Source organism: Macrobrachium rosenbergii, chromosome 15 (assembly GCF_040412425.1).
Source record: "Macrobrachium rosenbergii isolate ZJJX-2024 chromosome 15, ASM4041242v1, whole genome shotgun sequence".
In the NCBI taxonomy this organism is placed as follows: domain Eukaryota; kingdom Metazoa; phylum Arthropoda; class Malacostraca; order Decapoda; family Palaemonidae; genus Macrobrachium; species Macrobrachium rosenbergii.
In genome coordinates, this window is record NC_089755.1 from 51,544,298 (window position 1) to 51,562,800 (window position 18,503).

Below are 18,503 nucleotides of genomic sequence, written 5' to 3' on the forward strand. Positions count from 1 at the left end.
CAAAAACATTAATTGCAGACATGAAAACTCTGAGGTGGGTCACAATGAATAAAGGCAAAAACTAAAATGTTAAAAAAAATAATATACGAAAACCTATGAGAGAGAGAGAGAGAGAGAGAGAGAGAGAGAGAGAGAGAGAGAGAGAGAGAGAGAGAGAGAGAGAATCCAGATTACCACTGGGCAAATATGACTACAAGGGAAACCTCAAAAGAAGTAGAAGAGCGAGAAATGACCTTTTAATATTTAATACAGCAGTAAATAGAGATTCCAAATACTGCCACAAGATGGCTTTCAGTTTACGCTCCAGTGGGCTTTTAGCAAAGCCTGATGATGGGCTGTATATTATGAACGAAATGTTTTGTGTGCAAAAAAAAAAAAATGGAAAAGGGATTCCATTTTAAAAAGTAGCGGAATGAAGATCAAACCACTTTATTCTCAGAATGGTCAGTGCAATTATCTTAATAGAAAAATGTATATATATATATATATATATATATATATATATATATATATATATATATATATATATATATATATAAAAATTATATAACAGATATACATACAAATGTATATATATAAACTACATACTCTATACAAACGCTTTACCTATAAATTAATACACACAGGCACGTAGGTAAATCTTGTACGATTTTAGGTAAGTAAATCCTGTATATATAATTTTAGGGACCGAAAGTGTCGTGAAGTGTGGACTTCACCTCGTGCGATCGGGAAAATTAACATCTGCTGCTAGAGATAAAAGTACGCTAATACAAACAAACTTAATTCTCAGACGCTGTGGGAAAGAGTTATCAACGATTTATAAAAATGTAAATAACGTGATTTTGATCTACAGCACATTTAGGTTCAAAAGATTGATTTTGTGTTGACATTACGTGAATACGCGTACCTTAATTTTTTTTTACTTTTAATATAGACGGATTATTGGTGTAGTTTTTTTATGTTGAAATCCATTTTGTATTAAGCACTTGATTAAGTGTTAAAATTAATTACCAGTGAGTGCTTTAGACACATGATGACGCAAGGCGCTTTGCAGTTAGTTTACATATTGTCAAGACTTAGAGTGAAAGGGAATATGTTCTATATCAATTAAACCCCACCCCCCAAAAAAAGTACGGCGACCTATTGTTCCCGATGGAAACCTTAGGAAACAGTATAATATATATGAATATACTTCCAAAAACTTGAAAGCACATTGGTCGAAACTATTACGCAATATTAGCCTTTTTCTAAGAAACTCAGATCTCACATTTAATGCAGCAGTAAATACCGATGATAATAGTTAACTATTACACCGTATTTCAGTGCATTCCCAAAGAGAATGACGAGCGAATCCAATCTTTAATATCTAAGTAAGAGACTCATTCCACAAATTCCGGTTTTCAAAAAAAGCAGAATTATAGAAACTCAGAACTATGGCTGGACAACCAAAACACCTCCATTATAAAAAAAAAAAAAAAAAAAAGTATTTCATTTCGAAATCCGATTTAAGGGAATGTCCAAAAAGACTCTGGCCCCGACCTTTTTTTTTTTTTTCAATGCCTCGGGAAAATCAGGAGAAAGACAAAAGTTCTGGACAAAATAAGGAAACGCCGGAAACAAAACCCACAGGAAAAACGACAGGGGGACCGAGACAAAACAAGGAATTCCAACAGTCGGTTTCTAAGCCTAACGACACAACAAAGGCTTTGACAAAAGGGTGGGCCCAAGTTTTAATTCATTTGAAAAATAAGACTAGTTTTTCTTTATATAGGTTAAAGATGTTTAGACAGCATATATTTCGTAAACTAGAATAGTAACATTTAGAATCTTTGGTTTAATCACGAATAACTGGCGTTACATTAAAGGAGGTGGACGTTTAGTAATTTCCTGGTGTGTATTAATATCCATGTATGTTCCTTGGTCAGTTTATATTGGAGCTTATAACTCAACTTCATTATATAAGAAAAATCAAACCCGCATATTTTTGCAATTTGCTAAAGAGAAGTTTACTTAGCTCCTTCTGTATCAAATAAACCTAATTTCCACAACGTCGTCAATGCACATCTCAATTTCTGTTCTTCTTTGTAAAATTCCCCGTTCAAACACAAAGTATTCATGATGTTTTTTTATCTTATTTACATATCTTAATGTTTACATTTCTTTTTTTATTTATTTTATATTAATTTTTTATTTTTTTATTTACAATTACAAAATACTGGAAAAGAAAAACGGGGCACTAAAATCAATGTATTTCAAGAAAAAAAAAAAAAAAAATATCAAGGAGGCATTCCGCAGCTTCTTCAATTCGGCCGCATCCTTTTTCTTGGCTTCCCTCAGAAGCTCCATCGCGAAGTTTCTCTTCTGGGAGACGAATGAAAGGCGCAGAGGACGAGAATCATCAGATCGAAACTTCCAATGAAAGACATCCCGAGATGAGCGGCATCAGACAAAAAGACTTCGGGGGTAAAAGAACTGATGCTGGGATTGATAAAAAGAGGAACTGGAGCTGGAATTGGTTATAGAGTTTAGGACAAAGGCCAAGCGCTGGGACCTATGAGGTTTTTCAGCGCTGAAACGGAAACTGATAGTAAAAGGTTTGAAAGGTGTAACAGGAGGAAAACCTCAAAGCAGTTATACTATGAATCAATTGTTCGGAGACTGTGGAGAGTAAGATGGAAGAAAGAGAATATGAAAGGAGGTAGAGTAAAAGGAACGAAAAGGGTTGCAGCTAGTGGTCGAAGGTTTGCTGCAAAGAACCTCAAGTAATGCCCACAGTGCACCGCATGAGGTGTACTGACGGCAGTACCCCCTACGGGGTTGAAATGTTTCGAACCTCAAGCTTCACCGACGAAACTATACACATACCACGATATGCAAAAAATGACGTGAATACTTGACCTGCATAAACCGTGCAATGTGATATTGCGTGACAAAACCAGTAGATGCAGAGGATACTGCTGACCAAGAACTGCTCACGAAGAGAATCTGGTTTCCCTAACGAATAGAACTGAACTGAATATAGAATTTAGACCAAAGGCCAAGCGCTGGGATCTATGATATCATTCGGTGCTGAAAGGAAAATTGAGAGTAAAAGGTCTGAAAGGTGTAACAGGAGGAAAACCTCGCAGTTGCACTATGAATCTATTGTCAGGAGAGGGTGGAAAGTAAGGTGAAAGAAAGAGAATATGAGAGGAGGTACAGTAAAAGAAACGAAAGGGGTTCAGCTAGGGACCGAAGGCACGATGCAAAGAACCTTAAGTAATGCCTACAGTGCACCGCATGAGGTGCACTGACGGCACTAACTCCCTACAGTGATTGTACGGTACAGATCAAGAATGATTCAACAAATTACATATGTCGATCTATGAAATTGAGTTTAACACACTACAGTGTTGAATAAAGACAAGCTCTACTAACAATAATACTGTTTTATGGGTCCGTAACACAACAACAGATAAATGGAAGAACCACAAATACATATAATAAATCCTTCACCAAATGGCAGTGGAATAATAGAAACGACTGCCTTATTTTAGATCCAAATACTCGTACAATCATTTTAAAACACAAAACTAATCATATACATAAAGACATAAAATACATAAAGTATCTTCAAGGTCAGAGCAGTCATTCCACAAGCAGGTAAAATATTTCTGAATTCTCAAAAGTCGCAATGGTGCCATTCAGTGTTCAAGAAGAATAAATCATCACAGAGATGGCTACTCTTGACCATCGTAGCATGCATGCTATATTTAAGAACCATAAAAATACTACACCGATGACATGCAATATCTATGAGAAACGTAGCAAATAATACACGGCTGATACTTGGCTTCTAATTACATGACAACACTACTGTATTTACTAAAAAAAATCAATTCACTATAAATAAACGCGACACCTGCCCAGTTTAATCCATAACCTACTGAAATGAGAAAATCCTCAATGATAACTTCTTATGCATGTGTATCATTCGCACTTATAAGTCACGCGGACACGATACTCTTTGTTCTAGCCAGGTGATACTGGCACAAAACACTGGCGGGGAGAGAGAGAGAGAGAGAGAGAGAGAGAGAGAGAGAGAGAGAGAGAGAGAGAGAGAGAGACGCATACAATCGTTTGCATGCTTAATTTGGGAAGTCTTCCATACCGTACAATGGCTATCAAGTCAAGTTATTAAGTAAAGGATTACGAATCCTAATATAAATAAAATTGGTCCCAAGGCAAAATTTACCTCAAGAATTGATTTATAGAATGCGTAGGAATAAAACAAACTGGCATTACAACAACAATGGTCACCCGAATTTCTCTTTGCACGACCACAGGGATCTATGGCAAACATTCTGAAAAAAAAAAAACTACAAAATATTGCAAAGTATTGGCCCAATCTTGCAATTATGGACAAGACCAGGCTGAAAACTAGCAAAGGCTTCAAGGGAGGAAAAGTATGAGTAGCAAAAAAAAAAAAAAAAAAAAAAAAAAAAAAAAAAAAAAAAAAATTGCGATTTTTACTGTTAACAAAACTACATAATTTGCAATCCAAAATTACTTTCAGTTCTGTAAACCTCTCTCACTCTCACTCTCTCTACCTTTCCCTGAGCACGTAATAGTCATATTTTCCTTCCCATCCTTATCGGTATCTTATCTTTGACACTCCAAAAGCAGTTTGTTCAAAAGACAACAACTACGCCTATATCTGGAAATATATTCTTATCTGCGAGGTTAGCAAACTGGTACACCTCTGATTCACTGGGTCTGAGACTCAGAGAAGAGCACTCACCCTGTCGTGAAGAGGCCCTTTTGAATACAGAGTCAGCAAAAATTTCAGAATAGGCCTAAAGGCGGATGCTGACGTCTAAAAAAGACTATTACCCTAGAATTAGACTAATATTAGTCAAAGGGGAAAAGGTGTTCATTTATTCCATCACTAAAAATTGACTTCGTTTGCTGATCATTTCTATGCGACAGATAAAACAGCATTTTCCGGTACCTTTAAAGAAAAGTCACTTATTTAGGCTTCCAAAAATCTTCTAGTGCCGTATCTCGACTGTCACTGTATAAAATAACATCGACAAAACTGATTTCATTCAAGTCTAAATCATGTAAAACAGTTTACTGGCAATTTTCTGAAATGTTACTTGGTAACTGTTCCTCCCACTTTAAAGCTAAAACTATAATTGTTACAAGATAATTAATCATGCCAGTCTGCACTTAAAATAATAACTTTAATTAGAATGTTACTTAGCAACCAAATCCGTCAGTCTGACTTTCGACACTATAAAACACCTTGTTAATCAGATTACATAAAAAAATTACTTAAGTCCGAATACAATATAATAATGATTTTCACAAAAAATATTTTGAAACTGTTCCTGACAATATGAATATTAACTCACTTTAACATCAAAACTATTTCAGTCAGCCTTAATATATAAACACAGGCGTTAACTAAATCGTTACACGTCAATTGTTTGCGTCAATCTGAATAGGAATAGTAAGGTGTAGTATAAGAACTATAATTAGTACTATAAGAACCACTCATAGTACTATACTATAAGAACCATTCGTAGTACTACTATACTATAAGAAACACTTATAGTACTACTATACAATAAGAACCACTTATAGTACTACTATACTATACTATAAGAACTACTCGTAGTACCACTATACTATAAGAAACACTTGTAGTACCACTATACAATAAGAACCACTTATAGTACTACTATACTATACTATAAGAACTACTCGCAGTACCACTATACTATAAGAAACACTTATAGTACTACTATACTATACTATAGTACTAATACTATACTATAAGAACTACTACCACTACCACTATACTATAAGAAACAATTATAGTACTACTATACAATAAGAACCACTTATAGTACTACTATACTATAAGAACCTCCCATAGTACTACTAAACTATAAGAACCGCTTATAGTACTACTAAAGATCTTTGGACTCAAAATACGCTCTCCTAGTCTTCTGATGCTCTCACCGCGAAAAGGCGATATAAAGATTTGGCTCGTTATTCACAATGACTTTTCAAAATCTACAAGAAAGAAAAGGTTGAATTACTTTCTCTCTGCAGGTTATTAAAATTTTGTACCTGATGGTTCCGCTGAAGTGACAGTCTGCACAGTCTTGTCTCGCGAAATACGAATGGTTCACCAAAAAAATTAAACATTATATATATAAAATAATATATATGTGTAATATATACATATATATATGTAATATATATGTATATATATACATACATATATATGTATGAATGAGAGAGAGAGAGAGAGAGAGAGAGAGAGAGAGAGAGAGAAGATCAAAATTAAGTATGAAACCTCGCAGGCATGTGCTGTTCGCCTTGTAAAAGCGTGCGCCATCCAACCAACGCATTTAGTAAGCATTTGTCTTAGCTGTGAGGAAATCTATGAATAATTTCACCACATTAGGAGAGGATTACCTCCTCGAAGGCCTTCCGCTCTTAATTATGAAGGTGAATGTATTGCCTGGATCATGTTCACTCCAGCGTTAGTAATTTCTCGACACTCTCTAATCCTGATACTACACACAACTGTCGACTGACAACAATGCACCCAAGGCACTATTTTGGGCAAGAGGTAAATACTGGAATTTAACGAAAAGATTCTGAATCTACCCGAGGTCGAAAACTATATAGGCCTATATCATTTGTGAGCCTAGATCACTTGCTCTATACGGCAAGAGAGAGAGAGAGAGAGAGAGAGAGAGAGAGAGAGAGAGAGAGAGAGAGAGAGAGAGAGAGAGAGAGAGAGTTATGCAAACCTTACTGACAAACTTAGCTGACCAGCCATCCATTTCAAAGTCTAAGAGACTGCTAAAATTGATTACATCGACGGAACGACAACCTTGATATATTATTGCAGTGCAACATTTACTCTACGGAAGCTGAATTTCATCTTTAACGCAAGCTAGCCTCTTTCAGACAGAACGAAGGTTTCAAAGCTGCAGAAACACGCTAAGTTACTGTTCTGTCCCCTCTCCGTTGTTAACATACTTCAGGGCACGCCTTAGGGCGATGGACCATGCTGGCAAAAGGGAAACTTAATATCAAAACAATTACCGTCTACCCTACTTGAGTGAAATCATAAAGTACAAAACTGATCAAAATCTAGGAACTTGGTATGAAAACACAGTTCCCAAAATACATACATACATACATGTATACATTGCACAACACACACGTGTGTATATATATATATATATATATATATATATATATATATATATATATATATATATATATATATATATATATATATACAATGAAAATAGCGTTAGATACTTATACATAAGAATGATGAGTAAGAAAAACAATATATACATATACGTATAACATATATATGTGTGTGTGTGTGCGCGCGCGCATGCTTGCGGGAGTGCGTTTGTGTCAAATTACCATCCAGAATTTCCGGACGAAGTTACTAGCCCCGGTAATCATTAACAATAGTCAACTAACCACTGAGCGCATCATTTACCCATTAGGCCAACCGAAGTACAGTTGGGTGCAGCTTAGCGTGCATGTATGGCTTTTATGTGGCTGCTTGTTCAGGTATGTGTGCGCTAAATGGATTTACCTTGGATAAATATGTCGCCTGAAATCCACCAGACGACGAGACTTTACAAACTGGGTAAAAAACGATCCTTACATTAGAATTAACCCTGAAATAAGATTTTTAAGAATTTAATAATATAATAATTAAACGGTTTGCTTCGGTTGTTTACTATGAAGGCATATTTAACTTTATCAAAAGCAAGGATAATGGGAAGTGGGAAGTGGTGGTAAGTTAGTGAGCAGCAAGTTTGAATATTAAAACAATCCTCACCTTTGAAGGTTAGCTACTTAAGCTTATTGAGTCCGTTCACAACTAAGGTCACACATCACCATATGGAACTTGGTGTTATCATTATCACATGATGCTACAAACGAAAGGAATTGCTTTGAAAAGGACTAAGTCCCTGTAGTAGAGTACATAACACTGACAAACGTATCCCGTTTATGTGATCAATGAATGAGACGTTTTCCATCAAAGAAAAAAAATTCCCAAGGACAAAAATGTCAACAGTGGGGGTGGGGAATAATTACATATAGAAGTTCATACGCATGAAAACCTACAAGCCAAGAACATACTTCCCTAGTTAGGAAAAGGAAATCCAGAAATGGCAAGTCTCTCTGTGCTCGATTAGGCTACACCGTTATTAACGAAAAATTTCCTGAGCAGAGTAGGAAACCGATAAGGCTGAAGAGTATTTCCGCGATAAGATTCCACGTAATCTGATTTTTCCAAATAAATGGATGACTGATCTACCGGTGGAGGCCAAACTACAATAGCACTCAGGAGAATTCCAATAATATAAAGCTGAATACTCACAACGAACCCAGGCGTATTACATAGCTGCGGTACATTAACATTACGCTAAAGATAAGGAACGTTCATACGAATGAAAATCATTAATGAACTAACCTAGTATCTGCCCAACGGAAAACAAAAACAAAAGGTTTCTTTTATCCTTCCCTTAATTTAATCCAAAAACATGTATATAGGCCTATTACCGTTTTCGTTTTTAACCTTTATATGATTTTTATTCTTATGCTGTTTCACTCTGGACTCAAACTAAATCACCTTCTAAGTTCTTTCGAGACATACCTGGGTTCAAAATGTTGAATACACATTAAAGAAATCAGGTTCTGTTCTGTAACTCACAATTCCAAACCCAAAGAGATATCCAAAATAAGTAAGTAGGGATGCAGTTGAAAAAATGTTTGTAACAACATAATTAGTCATTTAACCCCCCTCAATACCGACTGGCAGACATGCCACCTATCATCTATTGTTTGACGTGACGCTCCGAGCTAAATTATTAACTCTATAATCACACATTTTTTTCAGAATTATGAGGAATTATATCGAAACAGGAGTCAGTTACACGTGACATTTAATGATAATCAATTTAACAATGATAATGTACTGATAACCATGTTCATTATAAACATTCATAAACAGCATGTGACCCAAGCCCTCATTTATCATTTGCACACCAACATCGAATACTTTCCGAGATTCTACAGCGTCAAGAGCCGAACACCTGAGACAATCCAGACAGAAAGCAGTTTTCCCTAAAAAAAAAAAAAATAATAATGAAAAATTTTAAAAAGGCAAATGTTACTGCCACGTTCACCTCTTGACTGTTGGATCATCGATGAATGTCTGGAACGCAAAACTTCACAGCAATAACAGCTTCAAGTTAAAAACACTGCACAGTAGAGTCTAAATCAATATCATCACCACCATTATGTCTTTCCTTTTCACGGCTGGACGTACAATGCTGGCCCTAACGCATTTCATTCTTTCCTGTTTTCCTGTTCAACTATGAGACATTGCCCTTTGAAAAGGAGGCTCCAGAAGATGTTAGCCTTCCTCCGATTCCCAGTAAGTCTTAGCATTAGGTTACCAGGCCCATGCCCATTACCCCTCAATGAGACCCAACACAGTCCACCTAGAAGCGAATACCAAGGATTTCACGAAATCCCTGAAATTTTCAGGGATTTCGTGAAATCACCAATTCACTTTGGGACATTAGATTATCGTGGTGTTAATACTAAACACGGCGAAACCGTGTCGATGAATCTCATTTCGTTGTGTTAAGTACTAGACCCTACGTGAATTGGTGATTTCATGGATTCCCTGAAAATTTCGGAGACTTCGTGAAATCCCTGGTTTCACAATCTTAACTGTAACATATATACTGTTCTGACATGTGTAAGTGCTGCCTGCAAGGCTTCAGTAATATAAACTGTTCAGGGGCTAGTCCGTATGTTTAGAAGTTAGACCGTATGTTTATGCAGAAGTGTAAATGCACTTGATGAAGGGGAAGATAACTTCGCAGCAATAAACATAAGGTTTGCCCTCGTGAAATAAAGAGATTGGTATATCCCACAACTGCTCAAAGGATTGCATTTGGTGAATTTCATCACTTACAGCCTGAACTGAGAAATGAAGAGGACAGTACCATCCATTCTCATTCTACAATAAACATTAGAACCCGCACTGTAGCATTGACATCTGATACCAGTTGTCGAAACTCTTGATTCCAGATCTTTTTTAACGGGGGTATAATGCGTGTTAACGCATTTTAACATATCATATCAGCGTAATACGTATTCGGCCTAAGTCGTTTCTCCGCGGAACTCGCTAGTACCACTAAACTGCGTAAATTTGGGTGTACAGGGAAGGAGTATGAGAGCCAGACTTAAAAACTCTAGTTGTAGATACATGGAAGAAACGAGATACTGCAAAGGAAGTACATTAATATCCATGAAGAGAGGGAGAGAGAAATAGTCTAAGATAGAAATGAATGTGTCTGTATGAAGGAGACAGAAGATATGGAATCAACGTGCTACTGATGAGCCTTCTCAGGAGTTTGAAGCAATTCATGTAGTGGAAGTTTTTTGCAGAGGTTCGCCGACTATTCGGCAGTTAACAGTATGGCTATAACGGTGACCACTGTGTTGCTTATTTGCTGATAGATAGATAAATAAATATACGAGTATATGTATATATATATATATATATATATATATATATATATATATATATATATATATATATATATATATACATGCTGCAGTTATTTTTGGCAGACAGCACAGATCGTAACAGCATTCTATATTATGTCACAGAAGCTTTCATACCCCGGAAGAGAGAGGTTCATGCCATAATGGTCCAACAATGCAGAACAATATCTGGCTCATGTCTGGTCATGCAAACAACGCCCGGCATCCCTCTGATGGAACGGAGACATCCGGGCATGTGGTACGGTCACAATATGTACGAATTGTTCCACCTTTCTGACTGTGGCTATACCGAGGCTTAATCAGTAAGTTTCGTCAGATTATGTTTAGGGCACGGTCTAGCAAGAACTTGAAACCTTGGTTTAGTCTCCCCTCCTCTCAGCCGGTCTCGTGACACCCGTCAAACGCTTGTTCTTACATTTACTCTATTGAAATCTAAAATTATGGCCCTAAATAAGCTCTGGAGGTTCTTTCCTGCTTCGGCTTCCAAGGTCTCTTAAAGAATTGGCTATATTGACGTGTCTACCAGGTATTCATTACGGCTGGGCTGAGATGGGCATAGGTGTGTGGTAAGATGGTAAAATGCAAAGCTGAACAAAGTACCGTAACACGCCTATTACGATTGGGTACTAGCATAAAACAAAACTAGAGTGAAACAGCACAATACAATAGCCAAAGGTGTAATGGAACAATACAGTATAATATAATAATAATAAATGACAGCAGATAAGCGCACGAATAAGTTCCGGCATATGTCAATCAATCGACCGGCTAGAGGTACGAAGTATTTTTGTTCTGCTGTAACTAAGCTCCAGTTAGGAACTGTAACTTACGGATTAACGTAAAAACAAATCAAGCATTATACATGAGAAAAACGGATCTTCTGGGCAGATCAATAATACCCGGCGCAGAGTAAAATCGAACCTGAATGAGGACCATTTTCGACATTTTTTTTTTTTTTTGAGAATTTTAAATCGCCTTAGCTATACCTACGTCCCTGCCCTGTAAGGCTTATTTTATTAACGTTTAGCCACACGCAACAGGTTTTGGAGTAACTTTTCAAATTGGACTACAAACGATTGCAAACCACACCGAAAACAATTTAATCAACTGTAAATGCATTTGAGCTTTAAAACCCACCTCTTCATGATACTCTGAAACTAGGCCTATACCATTTATCGTCTACATAAGAGCACATGGGTCTAGCGTGAACTATATCAAACTGACATTTAAAAAAATAAAAAAACTAAATCGCGCATAAAAAAAAAAAACAATTACTCACAGTGGCATGAGATGAAGGTATCTGTCCCTCTATTACTCATCAGTGATGTTCCGGAGAGCTAACAAGTAATTAGAAGAGGAGCAGGTAACGCCTACGCACGTACAGACGAGTTGCAACACACACCACCTCACTCATCCACGGCCATAGCCACACTGCCTGTTTCGGTTCGGTCAGTCAGCCTCTCTACCGACGGCGGTGCCTGGTTGAACTCGCGCTTGTTTGGGCGCGGTTGGTCCCCGTCATTTTTTTCCCCGTCTACGGCAATATTTTCCTCCTCCCCAGCATCTTTCGTTAGCGGTGCGAGATGATTAAGGAAGGCAGAGGTAATGAACGTCGTAGTTTTTCAAATTGTATTCGCCGTTAGGTGATATTGAAAGTAATTGAACTGGCATTGCAAAATTGATTTTAGACACAAGGCACGCTTTCATAAATGGAGTTTATGCCCCATAACCGAGGCTATCGGGCGGGAATGCTTAATCAACGATATATCCTACCGGAGAAGCTGACGTAGAGGATACTATATAACCTTATTTTCAATATAACTTAATATACTTTCATTACAGAGAGCATGCATCATGAAATTCACATTTTCTATTCAGCCATTCATGACTAGTCTTATGACATTTAAAGTTGGCGAGTGATGCTTAGATTACAAAGCTTAGATATGCATAGCATCACAAACACTGATTATCTCGCTCTTATTAAGCTCTGAACCGGAAGGAGTATTGCCGTATCAGCCAACGAAACTATACCTGACGGTGTAATTAGTTTGAAGGCGGAAATAACTTCCAAAGTATAGGTGTATATGAGTTTGTTTTGATGTGTTTAGCACTGCTAAAGTTTTGCATTTTTTCTTTATAACCATTTTGACTAAAGACTTCGCGGTATAAAATACTTCTAAACTTACCCAAATCACGTACGGAAGATTGACATGTGAATTATAATCCAGATACGAATTAAGGGCAGGGGAAGGATGACGAATAAAGTAATGAAAAAAAATAGAGAATTTCTTATGAGGACTGACTGATGAAAAGAGTGAACACTTCAGCAGAGCAAAGGCGGCTTACAAAAGTCAGTGAAGGCTCATTTGCACGCCATTTCAAGACCTCAATTAACTGTCTTGGTTAACTGTCAACTGCACCGAAACTGAAATAAAGTCCACAATAATAATTATTATTATTTTTCATTCAAATAATGATAGCCTTTGCATATGATTCAAATACTTCTGCTTTTCTTTGTAGGTAATATATTCAAAATAAATTTTCTCGGGTAGATTTTTATTAATCAGTGAATTATTCTCTACCTGTGTATATGCCCGTCGTGGTTAAGGGGGGCAATGCTCACTTCATTAGTGAAAGGTGCCGCGTTCGATCCCGGTCGAGGACAGAGCGATCTGACCCCATTTCCTGAAAACTCATGTAATACTCACTTCATTAGTGAAAGGTGCTGCGTTCGATCACGGTCGAGGACAGAGCGATCTGGCCCCGTTTCCTGAAAACTCACGTAATACTCACTTCATTATTGAAAGATGCTGCGTTCGATCCCGGTCGAGGATAGAGCGATCTGGCCCAATTTCCTGAAAACTCGTGTCTCTGTTGGCGTAGTAGTGAATTGCTTGCTCAGTGATCGTCGACTGTTGCGAATCTCCCCAGAGAGGTGAAGAGGCCAGAATATTAGCAGACTTGGGTGATTAGTGTGCGTGCAAATATATCCCAACATATGATTAAAAACTAGCAGGCCTTGGCCAAATAATCCTGACCACAACAGTGGGGTCTATCGCTAATTACAGACTCATCTGATATTTTCTTTCTTAATGTCACTGTAAGTACTTTGTCCATAAAGAGAACAAGTTGATTCCTCACGTGTTCTTATTTAATGCTTGTTCATTCATTAACATAGTGAAGTTGTACCATGCTCCCATTAATATTCACTGAAAAACTGATATCTTAATTCCATTTATTATTATTGTATATCAAGTTCATTGTTTTTATTTGTTAGCTAGTGTCCTCTCATTAATTCATTCAGCCACCTGCTTTTCTGAAAGATATTCAGAAATATCATCTTTTAATTAGTAAAACAAAAAAAAAAAACTTTTTTTTCCTAGAAACATTTTTATTTCATGCAGGAGCACTATCGACCAATAACTTCATTCTCTTATTCCAAACCCCGAGAGAGAGAGAGAGAGAGAGAGAGAGAGAGAGAGAGAGAGAGAGAGAGAGAGAGAGAGAGAGAGAGAGGTTGAAACCCGATAAAAATAGGGGGCCAGCCTCTCAAAAATGGAGCAGTTATTATACATCTTGCAAGAGTTCAACGTTTACATTTGTCTCTTGTCTAGGCAACATGGTCTTGACATTTAAACATTTTGCAAAAATGCCTTCGGACGTCGTTACCAGTATATTTCACGTCTGCTCGGTCATTTAGAAGATGCGCAAATAAAATATAAAACAAATCCTTTACATACGTACTTTTCCTATTATTATTTAGCAAGTATATGTATGCAAGATAGTTATACGTACCTTTACTATTATTATTTAGCAAGTATCCGTATGGGAGAAAGTTATACGTACCTTTACTATTATTATTTAGCAAGTATCCGTATGGGAGAAAGTTATACGTACCTTTACTATTATTATTTAGCAAGTATCCGTATGGGAGAAAGTTATACGTACCTTTACTATTATTATTTAGCAAGTATCCGTATTTATTACCTTTACTATTATTATTTAGCAAGTATCCGTATGGAAGAAAGTTGAAATATATTAACACATAAAACAAGCTTTCACAGAATCGACTAACAAGATGCAAAAGAAAAAATTGATTCCTGAGAGGAGCAGAGAGAAAATCAAGCACGAAAACAAATAAAAGGAAGAACTTCAAGCGGATAAACGCAGGCACACATTAAAAGCAAAGAGAAGCCGGTCGGGAAAACGGTACAAAAGACGGCGTAAAAGGATTTACGATGCACAAAGACGCGGTACAGTGCAGGTAAGATGGCAAGCGAAGACTTGTGGTACCGTGGTACCGCGGGTGAATATGCAAACGAGGAGTCACTCCGATGTTCTGCTCAGGTGTGAACATCCAGGGGTTGGCGCGGGGGGCGGGGAGGGGAGGAAGAGATAATAAGTGAGATATGATGAATGGTCATAAATCACGCAGGTATGATGGATGTGTAGGGTGTATTCTTGTGCATGCAAACACATATGCATACACATACATACATGCATAAATATATATATATATATATATATATATATATATATATATATATATATATATATATATATATAAATATATATATATATATATATAATATATATATATATATATATATATATATATATATATATATATATATATATATATAAAATCACAACCATGATTGTGCGAATTTTTGTGATGTAGCCTGTCTCTAAAAATATAATTCAAATTTTCATGAAAATCAACATAATGTTCTTACTTCTTAATAACAATATTTCTTCCTATTAAATGCACGCAACTTGGTCATATTTCAAAATTAAAGGTTACCCATTCGTAATCCGACCAGACCTGAGATTAAATATCGTTGAGTTTCTTAATAATCCTTTCTCATTCTCATGTCCAGTTGCCTTTCCTGCTTTCTGAAAGTTTTCCCTTCCTAAAATTGATCGCCCGTAGAGGGGTAGTGCCGACAGTGTACCTCATGCGGTGCACTGTAGGCAGTACTTAAGATTCTTTGCAGCGTTCCTTCGGACCCTAACTGCAACCCCTTTCATTCCTTTTACTGTACCTCCATTCATATTCTCTCTCTCCCATCTTGCTATCCACCTTCTCTTAACACTTGTTTCGTAGTGCATCTGCGAGGTTTTCCTCCTGTTACACCTTTCAAGCCTTTCTACTCTCAATTTCCCTTTCCAGCGCTGAATGACCTCATAGGCCCCAGTGCTTGGCCGTTGGCCTAAATTCTATGTTCCATTCCATTCCTAAAAATGACCCCAAGTCCGTATTTTCTTTTCTCAGTGGTTCCTCTCAGAGGTTCAAAACACTCCTTATTTTGGAAGTTGTGGAGGGTTTTCTTATTATAAGTTTTCACGGGCGTTTTTTATGGCGAACGGAAGAAAATTTCGCGTATATCTATTTTCAAAACAGGAAGTCTTGTGGGTTCAAATATATATATATAGTTGTGGAGGTTTTCTTATTAAGTTTTCACGGGCGTTTTTTTATGGGAAGTTTCTTATCTATTCAATAAGAGGTTCATATATATATTCATATATATATATATATATATATATATATATATATATATATATATATATATATGTGTGTATATATATATGTGTGTGTGTGTGTGTGTGTGTGTGTATACAGATAGACAGACTGACAGATTGACAGATAGATAAAAACTAGATATATGGAAAGACAGATTTAGAGTTTGAATTAATTCTTAAGATTAGGACAACGTAGAAAATAATCATGAAGGGATTTTCTAAATTTAATTTGTGTCAACGATATGTCCAATTTACTTTCTTTATACAATCTCTGCCTCTCTCTCTTACACACACACACACACACACACACACACAAAACATATATATATATATATATATGTGTGTGTGTGTAGAGAGAGAGAGAGAGAGAGAGAGAGAGAGAGAGAGAGAGAGAGAGAGAGAGAGAGAGAGAGAGCGCATAGAAGTATAAACTAAATCACATTGCTTCGGATTCCATGTGAAAATCCAATGAAATCTCATAAGGACATATTAATTCACTTTCATCACTCGATCATTTCATAAACTGAACTAAATGCAGACAATAATCCTTTCCCATCTGCTTTCAGAAATGTTCGCAAGCAGTAATAGAGCTTAATTTAATTAGCGTTAGAGAGAATGAAATGGGAGGATCAGCCGAGTCTTATGAAGGTTTTACTAAGGATATGCGGCATATTATTATTATTATTATTATTATTATTATTATTATTATTATTATTATTATTATTATTATTATTATTAATTAAAAAATACTCATAGTAGCATGACTCTTGAAATGGAGAAACAAATCCACAGTTATGTATCTGTACACATGTAATTGTAATAGCCACAATGCCCTCTTAACTTCTCGAATTGTGGCTATTGCAATTACATATGTATCTGGTAAAAGTGACCAGTAGATTCTACATATATCTGTACATATATTTAAAGGTAAGTCTGTTACATATACATAACTGTGGATTTGTTTTTCTATTATTATTATTATTATTATTATTATTATTATTATTATTATTATTATTATTATTATTATTATTATTACTGCCTAATGAGTTTACATAAGTCTTTCCTTCTAGCTCTCTTCTCATGTGTCCCTTCTTCATGTCCCCGTTCTTTTTTTTATATTTTTTGTATGCTATGAATATAACAGAGAAACGTAAAATAAGAACTTTTAGAGGAATGTGAAAATATCTTTTTTGAGTCTTAACTTCTTACATTCCAAAAATTACTCATTGCGAAATGATCCGGTCAAAAGTAAACTTAAAATTTATAATTGGTGTCATTGCAGTCATGCAATTAATTCTAAGTACGTACATAAATAATATTCTATCACTATTTCAAATCTCACAACCTTCAGAGAAGCACTTAAAATAAAACTTTACGATACTTTTCGCAACGCTGAATTTTTGTAAATCTGTTAAACAAATAAACATTTCTCTGATGAAAGTCATGCACACAAAATAAATGAACGTGAACTTAACCGTAAATGAGTATATATCAAGTGGGTCTGCAACGCACATTTAAAATACATTAGAGAAAATTAATTATTCTCTGCTTTTGCCTAAAGATGACATATGACGACGAGAGAGGAAAGGCAAAGAAAATTATATGAATGAGCACTCACTTTATATCCGTAAGATTTAGTCATTTACGTCATATCAATCAAGGAATAAACTCAAGTCAGTTTCATTGTTCAAAGTCAAAGCACTTTTACTCGGCAACGCAATATTGTTGTCGAAATATGTATGCTTCAGATGAACGTTGTATTCATTGTGTTTTAGTTAACCTGTCTTATAGTTAATTTCTGAAAATGGAACTATTGACTTTGAAATACCAAAACGAAAAATTAAAAAGTAAAAAAATGCGCCGAAGCTTCGTCGGCGTAATCGAGTTTTCTGTAAGGCCGCTACGGCGTATAATCAAGGCCGCCGAAAATACATCTATCTTTCGGTGGTCTCGATGTAATGCTGCATGAGCCTCTGCCCATGAAACTTTACCCACGGCACGGTGGTGGCCTATCCTATATCGTTGCCAGAAGCACGATTATGGCTAACTTCAACCTTGAACAAAATAAAAACTACTGAGGCCAGAGGGCTGAAATTTGGTATGTTTGATGATTGGAGGATGGATGATCAACATACCAATTTGCAGCCATCTAGCCTCAGTAGTTTTTAAAAGCTGAGAGCGGACAGAAAAAGTGCGGACAGAAAAAAGTGCGGACGGGCAGATAAAACCGGCACAATAGTTTTCTTTTACAGAAAACTAAAAAGGAAGGGCTTGAATCCAAAGAGTAAATATGAGCACAGTAGTCCTGGCGAGTGTTACGAGGCCTCAAGAAATAATCGGTGGCTCTCTCTTCTTAA

The 18,503-nt window shown here is 36.3% G+C and overlaps 1 protein-coding gene across 2 annotated transcripts in view; it reads right to left on the minus strand.

Moving 5' to 3' along the window:
- Positions 1-12,148, minus strand: part of fray (frayed) — a 353,939-nt gene extending 341,791 nt beyond the window's left edge. Inside the window, exon 1 of one of the 2 annotated variants that reach the window (XM_067117753.1) lies at positions 11,903-12,148. The gene's annotated coding sequence lies outside the window, so the exon portion shown is untranslated. Of the gene's footprint in view, positions 1-11,898 lie in introns of both variants that reach the window. The other variant, XM_067117754.1, reaches the window with a different exon arrangement.
- Between the last annotated feature and the right edge of the window lie 6,355 nt (positions 12,149-18,503).